Here is a 15,448-nt window from a genome sequence, read left to right as displayed (position 1 = left end):
CAGTAGAGTGAGTGGTCTTTTGACCTGTAGTATCATTGGCTATTTGTAGCAAGGCTACTGAGTTGCTTGAATTTGATAACCATTCAAATTCTTAACTATGTATATTGACTACAGTAGGTTTGGATTCGCTGTTAGAGTAGGATGCATCTAGATGGAATCTATCGATCTTGGTAAAAAAGGAGAAGTCCTATGCGATTAGCAAGACTGAGTCCTGAAAGTCTTCGATCGAAGCAAGTATGAATACTAGAAAGAGTTTTTTGTTGGTGTCGAGCAATCTGATATATGACTGACAATGGAGTTGACGAGTTTTCCATGACCTCCATCAAGTCGGGACTCACGATAGAGAGATTGAATCACATGGTAACTAGACCTAGGGGTTCATATTTTTTTATTCTACTAGATTGTCACTACATACTGCTAGACATCACTGGTAGATTGTGAGAACTCACTAGAATTATTTTTTGATCAACGATCCTTGTTGGAGTGAGCTAGAATTATTTTGGTCCATTGAAAGAAGTTTCGATGATACCGTGATGGAGATCACGGTATGTCTCACTACCAGACAGAATAGAATTCAAGAGATCACACACAAAAAGAGTTTGACCCAATCAATGATTTGGATTAAATTTGAATTATCAATTTGATTGATGGTTTGAATTTGAAAACTGCTAATTTGTAAGTGTTACAGATTCAGTAACTTCTAATTGTTAGCACAGGACTTAATTATAAATATTATAATTTAATTAGGATAGATTAAATTATAGATTAAGTTTTAATTAATTTAAATTATAATTTAATTTAATTATATTAGATTTAATTTAATATTAATTGATTCAATTATCCAAATCATATTTGTTTTTTAATCTGATTGGGATCAGTTGGACAGTCTTTTGAATTGATTCGATTCGGGCTCAATTTGGATCTGATTAGGATCCAACTTGAACCAAATTGACCCTAACTCTTAGAGCCCAAATTCTTTGAGCTTCTCTCTTAAGTGGCTAACCAAAAAAGATGGAGCGATGAAAAGTCTCATTGCTTCTCTTGGCGCGTGCGTGGGAGATAGAAATGAGGTGCCACCTTATTTCTTAGTTAGTTTGAATTTCTATCTTGATAGAGATAAGGCTAACTGATTTAAACTAATTCCAATCTGATTAGAATCAATTATAGACATGAAAGGGACTCAAGTTTGTATGACAAATATTTAAAGGGGGTTGGTTTTGGCATGTTGAAGAGATATCTTATTTTTGTGCCAACTACCTTATCCCCTCCCGTCATCCCCATGCCAATCCTCTGCCCTCTCCTTTCCACACCTATTCCACTTCTAGATCAAATCTAGAAGGAGAGTCTTTGAGAGAGAAAAAAAATCAAAAAAAAAATTTGATTTTTTTGTGGTTAGGATCAATCCCTTAGATCCTATACAGGGCTACTTCAAGTGATATCAAGTAAAGTGGCCTGATTCAAGTCAAAGAATGAAGCCTGCAAGGGAGCTAGCACCCCAGGGTTTTGAAGTTTTGATCAAAATATCTCTATTGGATACTAGCAGAGTCGAATGCTTGCACGGCTACGACAGTAACCCCAGACATGCTCAAGATCCGATCTGACGAAGGAGGAAAAAGCAATCAGGTATACCTTCTTCTTACTGTTTATGATTTCAGATCTATATTCATAAATTATTTATGTATGTTCGATAATCATAGGCTTAATTATGATTTAAAATCAACATGCTTAGATTAGATTAAAATTTTTAAAATTTGCTTTCGCTGTGATTACCATAGCTGAATAGATCTATGCATGCGAATCAACCTATTTTCTAATAGTGGTATCAGAGCCACATCATTCTAGGCATGTTTTAAATAAATTTTAAATCTAAAATTTGATTTACAAAAATTAGATCTAAGTTATTTTCATGAGTTTGACATCATTCTGAAATAAGATTGTCCTAGCATAATTTTGTTATACTCAAAGTTTGTCTGAGAATGATGTAGAACATCATATTTTAGTAGATCTAAAAATTTCTATGATTAGAACCTGATTTTCATAAATATACGATCTGATTTATTGTTCCTATACCTTATATATGAAAGATAATCTAACTTAAAATTTAATAGATTACATATTTTGATATGTTAGATTAAATTTCTAGTAGCCTGAAGATTCTAGATGTATATGATACAGGTTTTAGATCAAATTTTTGTTTGCATGCATATTAGATATGTGTTTTTAATTAATTTTAGATTGTAAAATTATATATGTGATATATAATTTATTCACACATTATCTAAAATTTAATTTTGTAAAACTCTAGATCTAAAATCCTAGGATCTATTTAGCATAAAATCCTAAAATTATGGCTGGCATGCCTACCAAGTCGACTCAGATTCAGATCGAGTCGACTCAAGTCTTGACAAGTTGACTTATTATTATTGGAGTTGATTCAAGACCTTGATGAGCCGACACATTTATGTATGAGTCGACTAAATCTTATAGGTGTGGGCTTACAGTTTTTGTTCATCACAGATGAGTCAACCCGAGTTTCAAGGCGAGTCGACTTGAGTCTGTTGACAATAAAATTGCATGTGATGTAACTCAAATTAGTTTAGATTAAAAATTGATTCGACATCTAAACTAAACTATGTTCATAATGCACTTAATTAAGGATTAAGATTTAAAACTAAAAGATCTAAAATTATAAATTTAATATCTAAATTTTAATTGCATAAAATATGGGATTAAGGATATAGGTAGCTCAATTAGGTTTAGTTTGAGTGGTTGATCAAACTGAATCAAATATTGATTAAGATTGAATCAAAGTTTGCTCATGACCAATCTAATTAGTTGTAATTTGGTTGGATCGATTAACAACCACATGTTATCGATCAACTTAAGACCTAATCAGGCTCAGTGGATCGAGTCTGGGTCAATAGACTAACCTGATCGATTCTAATCAACCAATTTGGTGTCTAAGGTAAGTACATAGATGATGGTTATTTAGTTAATTCTGTTGTCTGATCTGGCCAATTCATTGGTATCTAAGGAAAGCAATGGAGGAACCCCACACATCTTAACTTATCTGACCATTTTGAGAGATTATATTTCATATTAGGTTACTTGTTGATTCGTGCTAGTCCATACCACTAGGTTAGTCAGAATCATTATGACTAATTAAGGAAGAGACCTGAACCTAAAATCTCCTCAATCAATTATTAAGTCTAGTGATCTTCCACCATTGTAGAGATGCATATGCCTTCCTAGCATTGATTATTCTTGGCTAGTCACAGTGGTTTGGTTGCATCGGGAGGGTATAACCACTCTATGGTATTGGATGCCCCAGGGTAGAGATGGGATTGGCCCAATAACTGTTAGGTGAGGGATCCAATGATGACTTTACATCCGTCGATGTATGGTGGATCTAACTTAACTAAAAAATATATCAATAACTATTAGATGAGGTGTTAGATGTATGCCCTAGATGTCAGATTGGCTGACACATTTCTGTACAAATCTAAGGACAAATTTATAATTTTGACTATAAATCAATAAATGGGTTATTTTTCTATTACATTGTGTACATTCTGTCTATGATACATCCTTTGAGTTAGTAGGAATGTCAATTCATATTTTTAAGAGTTGAAAATTTAAGACATGAATTTACATAACTAACTCTAAAGAACTCCTGACCATAGGATCATCATGAGGATGGTGATCGATCCGGAAGGTTGGTGTACGATCGCTTCCTTAGGGTAGATGTGTCTTGAGTCTACGGTGTGGAGATATCGAAGCGAGAGTATAGGTATTCATTGAGAATGAGAGTACTGAGCGTGACCATATCGAGCAATCATAAGGAAGTCTACCTTCTCGTCGATGACCAGCTTGATGCTGCAATTGTGTGTCTAGTTCTTTGACCTGAGGTGCATCGATAGTTCACCTTGTGTGTATTATAGTTTGACTACACCATAACTCGATCTCCTAGCCATTCGAAACCCTTAGGTGTATGTTGGCTGTAGCATATTCATTGTAGGAACTAGGTCACACCAAGATGGGATCTATCAACCTCGGTAGATGAGAGGAGTAGTCCTATGATGATCGAAAGATCGAATCCTTAAGCCCATGGCCATGGCAGAGTAAAATAATAGAAAAAGAGTTTTCCATTGGGGTTTCACATCAGACTCAGATCGATCAATTGATTTATATGACTGATGTTGGGTTTGACGAGTTCACCTTAATCTTAATTCAGTCGGAACTCATGATAGAGAAACTCAATCACACAGGTAGCTGCACCGAGAAATTTATCTTCAGTTCTGATGGATTGCCACCACATACTGCTAGATGTCACTGATAGATTTTGAGAGCAATTAGAATGATATTGATGATCGATCATTCTAATTGTCTGAATCAGAAGAGTTCTAGTCCATCGAAAGGAGTTTTGATGATGTCGATGATGAGATTACGACATGTCTCATTCCCATACAGAATTGAACCTAATTGGATCACCCAAATAAGGTTAGGGTCTGGATATCATCAATTGGGCTAACCAAATTGATTTGGATAAGATCCAATTAGGTTCAAAGAAATCGTGCTAGCACACGATTGAGCCTAACTTTCTCCTCATGTAATCTTTTCTATCTCTACTGAACCAAATGTGATTTGACTCATCCAGAGAACCTTGGAAAGATTTCTCTTAGTTTAAATGAAGCTTGTCCAGCTCAGAAAAGGCTTGTCTTAATTCATGAGATGAATTTAAGACAAGCACCTGCTAATTCCTGTCACCTGCCAATTTCATTTTAGGATATTTGTCAAAAGTTGACATATGGGTCTTAAATTGAAGGCCACTTGGTAAGAGCCTATTGGAGGATTTTTGTAGAGCCAAACCATATCAAATTGGGTACCATAATCAGATTATGGTGCAAGCCCAATTGGATTAAGTGGGCGTCCCAAGTGGATAAGGTTGGAGAGTCTTGATAAGATTGGACTCTTTGGCGCCAACCTCTCTTTGTCCTTATCCAGTGTTGGTGCCAACTTTGAGATAGAGGCTTGGGTTTTTATCTGATTTGATCAAATGATATCAAGAAATCAATCAAATTTTTTTCAAAATTTATTAAAATTTTTTGATTGGTTGAATGATGTGGCACTGCGTAGCATACAGGGTCTATATAAACCCTTCTGCACCTAGGGTTAAAGGAGGAAGTTGTTTTATGCACCAAACCTAATAGCTGCCACCCTCTCCCTTCTTCTCCACATCCTCCCTGCTCTCCTATCTCTCCTCTTCATGTCCAAGGAGTTGGATGTTCATCTGGTGCAAGAAAAAGGCGTGGTGACACCTGGAACAGGAAGGCTGCAGGACATCTTCGACAAGCTGCTACTCCAACTTCAGAAGGAGTTCTGAAGCACTTTCAAATCAAATAGAGATCTAATTTTTGGAGTATAGATTTACAAGGAGAAGATGTTCTAGGTCCTACCTAAGTGGATACTGGTAGAGGCCAGACGCTTGCATGGCTACATCAAAACCTCGGACTGTGCTGAGATCATCTACTGGGTAATTAGATTACCCTTGAGGTGTGTCTATACTTCTCATACTTTTAGATTTTAAATATCAGATAATAAAATTAGATCTAACAGATATTAGATCTGAAATAGTGTAGGATAAAATTTTTAAATTATTCCACCCCAGATTTGATAAAATCTGGAAGATCCTACATAGGAAAAAGATGATTTTTTCTTCAACTAGTATCAGGGTCAGATTTTTGACTCTATTTCAGATCTAATTTAGATCTAATTTTTTTATATTTATTTATTTGATATTTAAAAAATTTTAGATATCACATCAGATATGATAAGATCTGAAATTAAAATATTTAAAATTAAATCTAAGAAGATCTAACATGCATGAGATGCATGACTAGACTAGGATTAGTTGAATCCATGAACAGTCTTAAGTTTTATGTTTTAATGAGATTAAAATATAAATTAAATCTAATTTATTTTTTATTTTTTTTAATATTATAAGTATTATAATTAGATCAAAAAATATAAAATAAAATTTTAATTTTTTCATAAAATTGATCTGTTGCATGCCTAGACTAGTTGTAGAATTATTTAGTAACTTGTCTAGAATAGATTTAATTTTGAATAGTTCAATTTAAATCTTATTTTTCAGATATTACATGTGATGTATCAAATCTGAAAGCATATTAATTAGATCAATTTTTGATACATGAAATGTATGCAAAGCATGTATTAGTTAGATCTTAAATTGTATATGAGATATGTAAATTTAGATCTAACTAATTTTGTAGTTAAATTTATATTTCTGATTAAGGTGTTCCTCATGGCCATCCGATCATAAAAATGAAGTAGGGTTTTAAAACCCTCTCTTTTCATTCAATGGGGTGTTCTTATGACGTGTAGGGGTGTCGTGCATTCATCCTTAATCAGAAATCAAAATTTACTTTTCTGCAAAATTCTAGATCCTGAAATCCTAGGATTTATTTTATATATTTTGTTTATGAACCCAAACTTAATTAATGAATTAAGTTTATGAAATCAATTTGGTCTAAAATTGAGAATTTCAGATCTAGGATATTTTCATAAAATTGGGTTCGGGCTTGGGTAGCTCAATTAGATCTAGCGGTTGATCAAATCGAATCAAGAGTTGGTTAGGTGGGACAAGAAAGCTAATAATTGACCAGCCTAATAAGATTAAGTCTGGGTCAAGGTCGAATCACATTTAGATGTGACTCGATCAAGTTAAAACCTAATTTGGCTCAATGGTTAGAGTCTGGATTGTAGGCTAACCCAATTGATTCTGGTTCGACAACTTGGTGTCTAAGGTAAGTTGGGCAGATGCGATCGACTGATTTTTAATTGAGAGCTACTCGACTCGAATGCGTTCTTGTCGAGTTAATGGCATATCCCTTCCACCGGTCTCACTTACCTGGCCATATGTGTCGATCCAGTTCTGATTTGAGGTGACTAACAATTCGAGCTGACCCATACCACTAGGTTAGTCATAATTGTTATGACTATGTCAAGTCAAGTTTAATGAGACCTAAATCAAATCTTTCTAAGAAAATATTAAGTCTAGGTCTTCCACCATTGTGGATTTGCGGGCCCTTCCCGGGGTTGATTGTTCTCGGCTGGTTACAGTGGCTCAGCTGCACCAGAAAGACACAATCATGTCCATTAGGCATTGGATGCTACAATTAGAGGATGGATTGGGCTCAATATTTTGGATACGGTAAGGGACCCAATCAGGAATCTAGTTCGTGCAAATGGTGGGTCTGACTTAACTAAAGATTTGAGCAATATTCTGGACATGATGAGCTTCATGAATTAGAGATCAAGTTTTGGGTGCACCATGATTAGAGAATCATTGGATAAGAGTTGTCCACTCATCGGTTGACCCATCACCAATAACTGTTAGGTGAGGTGATGAGCCAGTTGGTGAGACTGCACCACCCACTACAAATCACTGATCATGGAGATTTTCACATCTCTACCAAGGGAGTATAGGGATCTAAGAAAATAGTGGGATCCTAATTTATTTAAAAATAAAATTCCTAAATAAATTGGTTAAATCTGATTACAAAATCTAACTAGAAATTTTTGACTCTCTACAAGAAATATGTCTACCTCCAACCTCCTGACCAACATACTAGACACCCATAGATTGACTGGATCCAAATTCAAAGACTAGTTAAGGAACTATAGAATTATTCTGGGTTCCAAAAAATTGACTCATGTCTTAGATCAGGACCCACCTGTCATGCCAACACGTCCGACTGCTGAACAGAGAGCATCTCTGAAAAAGTGGACAGATGATGATAACAAAGCAAGGTACTACATGGTGGGTGCAATGTCTGATGACTTGCAGCGCCAACATGAGAATATTTTGACTACCTACCAAATGTTGGCTCACCTGCAAGAGTTGTTTGGTGAATAGAGTCGTGTGGCCAAGTATCAAGTCTGTCAAAGACTTTTTAAAGCCAAGATGCATGATGGGCAGTCAGTCCAAGATCATTGTTTGATAATGATCAAAGACCTTGAGAAGCTTGAAAAACTCAGTATCATCTTAGATAAGGATTTTCAGATTGATGTGATCCTTCAGTCCTTGTCCGATGCATATGGTCAGTTCATCATGAACTTCCATATGCATAAGATGCAGTGTACCTTGATCGAGTTAATGAACATGCTGGTTACGGCTGAGCTTTCTATGAAGGGTTCAAAAGGCTCAGTTCTTACTGTGGAGCAGACTTCTTCCAAGAAAAAATCTTTTGGAAAGAAAAAGAAGTCTGCAAAGAAGCAGAAGGTGGATGGCAAGAAGAAGAAGACAAAACCAAAGAAGAAGGCTGCTGATAAGAAAAAATGTTTCCACTACCAATCAGATGGCTCTTGCAAGCGAAACTGTCCTCAGTACTTGGTCATCCTAAAGAATAAGAAGGATGGTCCTTCTGGAGGTATGCTCATTTTAGAATCTAACCTTACGATTTCTTCTGCATCCAGTTGGGTGCTTGACTCTGGTTCTAGTGCTCATTTGTGCACTTCTATATAGGATCTTGAGGAGAGTAGGAGGTTGAGGGATGGGGAGATGATCCTACGCATCGGGAACGGAGCAAGAGTTACTGCTGTGACCGTGGGAACCTACCCTCTGCAATTATCATTAGGATTAGATTTAGTTTTAAGAGACTATTATTATGTGCCTGCAGCAAGCAGGAATTTGATTTCTGTTTCATGTTTAGCACAAGAAGGCTATGTGATTAGCTTTCATAAGGACCATTGTAATATTTTTTATGAAAATAATAAAGTTGCAAATGGTTTTGTCATTAACGATCTCTATCAGTTACATGTTGATGTATCTATATTTAATATCGAGCAAAATGTGAATGCCATAGGAATTAAAAGGCCTAGAGATAGTCTAAATAATAGGTATCTATGGCACCTAAGGCTAGGTCATATAGCGGAAGACAAGGTTAACAAATTGGAGAAATTCAGGCTGTTGAGTCGTTGGCTTCCGAGTCATATCCAGTTTGTGAATCATGCCTTCAAGGCAAAATGACCAAACTCCCTTTTGTGGGACATGGGAAAAAGGCCACAAACCTACTTGCCCTAGTACATACGGATGTGTGCGGCCCATTTGATGTGCTGGCTAGAGGCAACTATGTCTACTTCATTACCTTTACCGATGATATGTCTAGGTACAGATATGTGTTTCTAATGAAACACATGTCTGAAGCTTTTGAAAGGTTCAAAAAATTCAGACATGAGGTAGAAAAATAAACAAGAAAGCCCATTAAGGTTCTTCAATCAGATCGAGGAGGTGAATATCTTAGTCAGGAGTTCTTAGACTATCTTAAGGACAATGGTATAGTCTCTCAATGGACTCCACCTAGAATGTCTCAACTCAATGGGGTTTCAGAACGGAGAAATCGGATCTTATTAGATATGGTTTGTTCCATGATGAGCTTCACGGACCTCCCTGAATTTCTTTGGGGATATTGTCTCATGACAGCAATTTATGTATTGAATAGGGTTCCCTCTAAAACTGTTCCTACCACACCGTATGAGATATGGTATGGTAAGAAGCCAAGTCTGAATCATCTCAGAATTTGGGGTTGTCTGGTTCATGTCAAGAGACAGCAGGCGGACAAGTTAGAGTTCAGGTCTTTTAGAGCTCGACTCATAGGATATCCTAAAGAGTTATTAAGATACTATTTTTATATTATGGAAGACCACAATGCGATTGTGAGTCGAAATGCTATTTTTCTTGAAAAATAGTTTATTCAAGACAGTGGCATCGGAAGAATAGTTAAGCTCAAGGAGAATGTCTTCCAAGAGCAACAAGCTAAAGAACCTGAGGAACCAAATCAATCAGAACCGTCCTAACACAACCTCTTCTACCTTGTAGATCGACTAAGATTTTTCATCCTCTTGAAAGGTACTTAGGTACCATACAAGAGGATGTAGAGAAAATATTTCTCACAGAAAATGGGATTCATGGTGATGATCCCAAGACCTATGACGAGCCGATATCAAATATCGACTCGAGAAATGGTTAGAGGCAATGAGATCAGAAATTGACTCGATGCACTCCAACCAAGTCTGGACCTTAGTAGATCCACTTGAAGGTATTGTACCTATTGGGTGTAAATGGATCTTCAAGAAAAAGATAGGTGCAGATGAAAATGTGGAGACATTCAAGGCTAGGCTCGTAGCAAAATGTTATAGTCAGCACGAAGGCATTGACTCTCAGGATACCTTCTCGCCCGTAGCCATGCTAAAATCCATCCGCACATTGCTTGCTGTTGCAGCCTATTTCGATTATGAAATATGGTAATGGACATGAAAATGGCGTTCTAAAATAGACATCTTGAGGAAGATATCTATATGGAATAGCCACTTGATTTCACATCCAGTGATGATGATCACAAGGTTTGCAAGCTGCAAAGGTCCATTTATGGACTTAAGCAAGCATCTCGGAGCTGGAATACTTGTTTCAATGATGTGATCAAAATGTTTGGTTTCATCAAGAACAAGGAGGAACCATGTGTGTTCAAAAAGGTTAGTGGGAGTGCGATTGTCTTCCTCATATTATATATAGATGACATCCTCCTAATTGGGAATGACATTCCCATGTTGACCTCAGTCAAAGTATGGTTGTCTAAAGAGTTCTCTATGAAAGATCTAGGAGAGGCATCCTTTATACTGGATATTAAAGTCTATAGAGATAGACCAAATAGGATGCTCGGACTTTCACAGAAGATGTACATAGAGGAGGTGCTAAAATGGTTTAGCATGGAAAACTCTGTTGGGTATAAAATACCCACAGCCGAAATCCTCAGCGGGATCGACTACGAACAGCACAGCTCCGCCCGGACTCCTACGGGAGCCAGGCTCCGCCGCCGACATCAGCACAGCTCCACCCGGACTCCTACGGGAGCGGGCTCCGCCGTCGACATCAACTACAGCACGCTCCGCCCGGACTCCTACGGGAGCCGGGCTCCGCCGCCGACATCAACTACAGGACAGCTCCGCTCGGACTCCTACGGGAGCCGGGCTCCGTCCTCAGCATCGACTGCTGGTAAGTCTTGTCCGGACTCCTACGGGAGCCGGACTTCGCCTTTGGCTTTAATTGCAGGAAGGCTCCGCCCGGACTCCTACGGGAGCCGGGCTCCGCCGCCGACATCGACTGCAGGACAGCTCCGCCCGGACTCCTACGGGAGCCGGGCTCCGCCACCGACATCGACTGCAGGACAGCTCCGCCCGGACTCCTACGGGAGCCGGGCTCCGCCGCCGACATCGACTACATGACAGCTCTGCCCGGACTCCCACGGGAGCCGGGCTCCGTCACCGACAACTCCAACAGTTACGAGCAGGCTCCGCCCGGACTCCTACGGGAGCGAGGCTCTACCGCCGACATCAACTACAGCACAGCTCCGCCCGGACTCCTACGGGAGCCAGGCTCCACCGCTGACATCAGCACAGCTCCGCCCGGACTCCTATGGGAGCCGGGCTCCACCGCCGACATCAACTACAGCACGGCTCCGCCCGGACTCCTACGGGAGCCGGGCTCCGCCGCCGACATCAACTACAGGATAGTTCCGCTCGGACTCCTACGGGAGCCGGGCTCCGTCCTCAGCATCGACCGCTGGTAAGTCTCGTCCGGACTCCTACGGGAGCCGGACTTCGCCTTTGGCTTTAATTGCAGGAAGGCTCCGCCCGGACTCCTACGGGAGCCGGGCTCCACCGCCGACATCAACTGCAGGACAGCTCCGCCCGGACTCCTACGGGAGCCGGGCTCCACCGCCGACATCGACTGCAGGACAGCTCCGCCCGGACTCCTACGGGAGCCGGGCTCCGCCGCCGACATCGACTACATGACAGCTCCGCCCGGACTCCCACAGGAGCCGAGCTCCGTCACCGACAACTCCAACAGTTACGAGCAGGACAGCTCCGCCCGGACTCCTACGGGAGCCGGGCTCCGCCGCCGACATCGACTACAGGATAGCTCCGCCGGACTCCCACTGGAGCCGGGCTCCGTCACCGACAACTCCAATAGTTACGAGCAGGCTCCGCCCAGACTCCTACGGGGGCCTGGCTCCGCCGCCGACATCGACTATAGGACAGCTCCGCTCGGACTCCTACGGGAGCCAGGCTCCGTCCTCAGCATCGACCGCTGGAAAGTCTCATCCAGACTCCTACGGGAGCCGGACTTCGCCTTTGGCTTTAATTGCAGGAAGACTCTGCCTGAACTCCTACGGGAGTCGAGCTTCATCCTCAGCTCGACAGCTGCCAGTAGCCTCCGTCCGAACTCCTACAGAGCCAGACTCTGCCAACAACATCAACTGCAAGCGGACTCCTACGGGAGCCGGACCTCTCCTTCGACTCTAATCATGGGGGGACTTCGTCCGGGCTCCTACGAGAGTCGGACTCCATCTTCAACTTCGACGGTCACAGGCAGACTATGTCCAGACTCCGTCCGGACCCCCACGGGAGCCGGGCTCCACCCATGACCTCGATCGCTGGGAGGACTCCGCCCGGATCCATACAAAGGCCGAACTTTGATCGCTGCCGAGCTTCAGCCAACAGATCTGCACTCCCAGGCCACAATCACGGCCACGATCCTGCTCCACTTCCTACGGCGGACTCCGCGCAGCTCCATCACTCCCTGACAGGCCGCAGTAACGGTCGCAACACTGCTCCACTCTCTGCGACGGATCCCGCACCCACGCGGCTCCATTACTGCCTGACAGGCCATGATAAATGGCCGCGATCCTGCTCCACCTCCTGCAGCAGATACCGCACGATTCTCCCATCCACTGGCAAGACGCCACAGCATCTGCATCCCACTTCCCACGGCAGATTCCACGTGGCACGCCCCAGTGATGCCACGGCTCCGCTCCACTACTCTTCGCAGTAGATTCCTCCTGACTAAGGGCGGCCCACTACCTGCGGTTACAAACGTCGCCATCAATCCGTTACCTCCCCCGCCTATAAAAGGGGACCTAGATACGTTATTCTCTAAGCTCATTTCTTATCTCAAAACTCTGCTAAATTCTCCATTCGAGCACTCCATTCTTGTTGAGGCAGAGAACTGACTTGAGCGTCGGAGGGTCTTGCCGGAGCAAACCCACCTCCGGTTTAGACTTTCTTTGCAGGTCCCGGCGGCGACCGCGGCTTCTCCGACTCCAGCTTCTCCGGCGTAAGCAGATTTTTGCACCAACAGGATTGGCGCTAGAGGAAGGGGCCTGTGTCTTCGCAGCACCCTTGTTCTTAAAGGAGTGTTCAACGGAGCCATCTCCGACCGTCTCCCCGTCACCCACTCCTAATCTTCCTTCGCGAGATCGACACTCGATGCCTCCGCGCAAGGCATCCACCTGACGATCCACGGCCTCCACGGCCAGATCTCAAGCTCCGACCTCCCCTCCAGTTTCTCAGCCTCCTCCTCCTCCCCCTCCGGCGGTGGCGGTCGGCGCGGAGCAATTTGACTTGCTGGCACAGCAGGTCAGAGGCCTTGTCGAAGCCGTACAAGCAATGCAGCAGCAGCAACCGCAGGTGTCGGCGCATCCGGAAGGGGCATCTCCGGAATGCCAGAACCCGACGGCGGGGCGGGCCACTTGGGCCAGTCGCCCCGTCCTTCCCGGGAAAGCAAAGCCGAGGGTAGAGAGCCCTCAATCGGATCACGACTCCACCCCTGGAAGATCCCTGCCCCCGTTCTACCAAAGGACCCTCGAGACTCGAAGTCGAGAGGATTTCCTAGACCAGAGACTCCAGGAGATGAACCGGCGGATTGAAAAACTCCGCCACGCACCCCCCGCTTATGGTGAGGATATTTGCACTGACCCTCCCTTCTCCCAAATGATCATGCAGGAACCGATCCCGCCAAACTTCAAGCTTCCCCAGTTCGAAAGCTACGATGGGACTTCGACCCGGTTGATCATCTGGAGGCCTTCCGGATGATGATGCTGCTTCACGGTGCTCCTGACGCCATCTTATGCCGGGCTTTCCCGTCTACTTTGAAGGGAGCAGCGAGGAACTGGTACTCGGCTTTGAAGTCGGGTACCATCTTTTCCTTCGATCAAATGAGCCACCAATTTGTGGCCCATTTTGTCAGCAGCCGGCGTCCCCGGAAGGGTTCGGAGTCCCTCATCAACATCAAGCAGAGGGAAGGGGAGTCCATACGGGCCTACATCAACCGCTTTAACATCGCGGTGTTGGAGGTCCGGAACTTGGACCAGTCAGTTGCCATGGCCGCCCTGAAAGGTGGCCTTCAGAAGAATGATCTTTTGTACTCCCTGGAGAAAAAGTACCCCAGGGATTTTGCGATTTATTGGCTCGGGCTGAAGGATACGCCCGAGCGGAAGAAGCCTTCAAAATGAAGGATGAAGAGACAGCAAGGGAGCGTCAGGCGGGAGATTTGAGTAAGCCTGCAATTGAGAAAAGGCCAAAGGAAGCCCGGCCGCGCTCCCGATCCCCTCCTGGACATAAGCGCGCCCATACTCCACTCTGGGCACGCAGGCAGAGAAGCCCGGACCGCAGGGTTCGACGGGGCTCCCCACCAGGGAGATTTCGCAACTACGCCCCCCTCAACGCCTCGAAGGCCCAGGTATTGATGGAGGTCAGGGAGCAGCTCCCTAGATCGAAGAGGATGCGTACACATCTCGGGAAGCGCAACCCCAACAAGTTCTGCCTCTACCACCGCGACCACGGCCACGACACCGAAGAATGCATCCAGCTCCAGGACGAGATCGAGGAGCTCATTCGGCGAGGTTGACTCGACAGATTCATCCGTCGCAGGCCTGAGGGTAGAGGAGACCGGCCAAGAGCCCTCCCACAGCCTGAACCACAGAAAAGGGAGGAGCAACCTGGGGACCGGCCTCCCATCGGGACCATCGACTCCATCACCGGAGGGCCTCAAGGAGGAGCGGGAAAACTGTAAATGTATCACTTACGATTTCGCCTTGAATCTAATTTTCTTTCTACCTAACGTGCTCTTCCCACCTGGCATGGATTTGTTACGACTAGATACGACCCCTCCAAAAAACCATAGCCATGTCAGGAACAGGAGGAGAACCTCATCCTGACATGAGCAAAGTCAAAGGCCGGTTCTTTTAGACCGGATGGGGGGAGAGGCCTTACAACGCCCTAATGTGCCCCCACAGCCCTGTTAGGGACAGGAGGAGAACCTCGCCCTAACTTGAGCAAAGTCAAAGGCCCAGTTCTTTTAGATCGGATGGGGGGAGAGGCCTTACAATGCCCTAATGTGCCCCCACAGCCCTGTTAGGGACAGGAGAAAAACCTCGCCCTAACTTGAGCAAAGCCAAAGGCCCGGTTCTTTTAGACCGGATGGGGGGAGAGGCCTTACAACGCCCTAATGTGCCTCCGCAGCCATGTCAGGAACAGGAGGAGAACCTCGTCCTGACATGAGCAAAGTCGAAGGCCCGGTTCTTTTAGA

The sequence above is a fragment of the Elaeis guineensis genome, chromosome 2, assembly GCF_000442705.2.
Source record: "Elaeis guineensis isolate ETL-2024a chromosome 2, EG11, whole genome shotgun sequence".
In the NCBI taxonomy this organism is placed as follows: domain Eukaryota; kingdom Viridiplantae; phylum Streptophyta; class Magnoliopsida; order Arecales; family Arecaceae; genus Elaeis; species Elaeis guineensis.
This window is presented reverse-complemented; position numbering follows the sequence as displayed.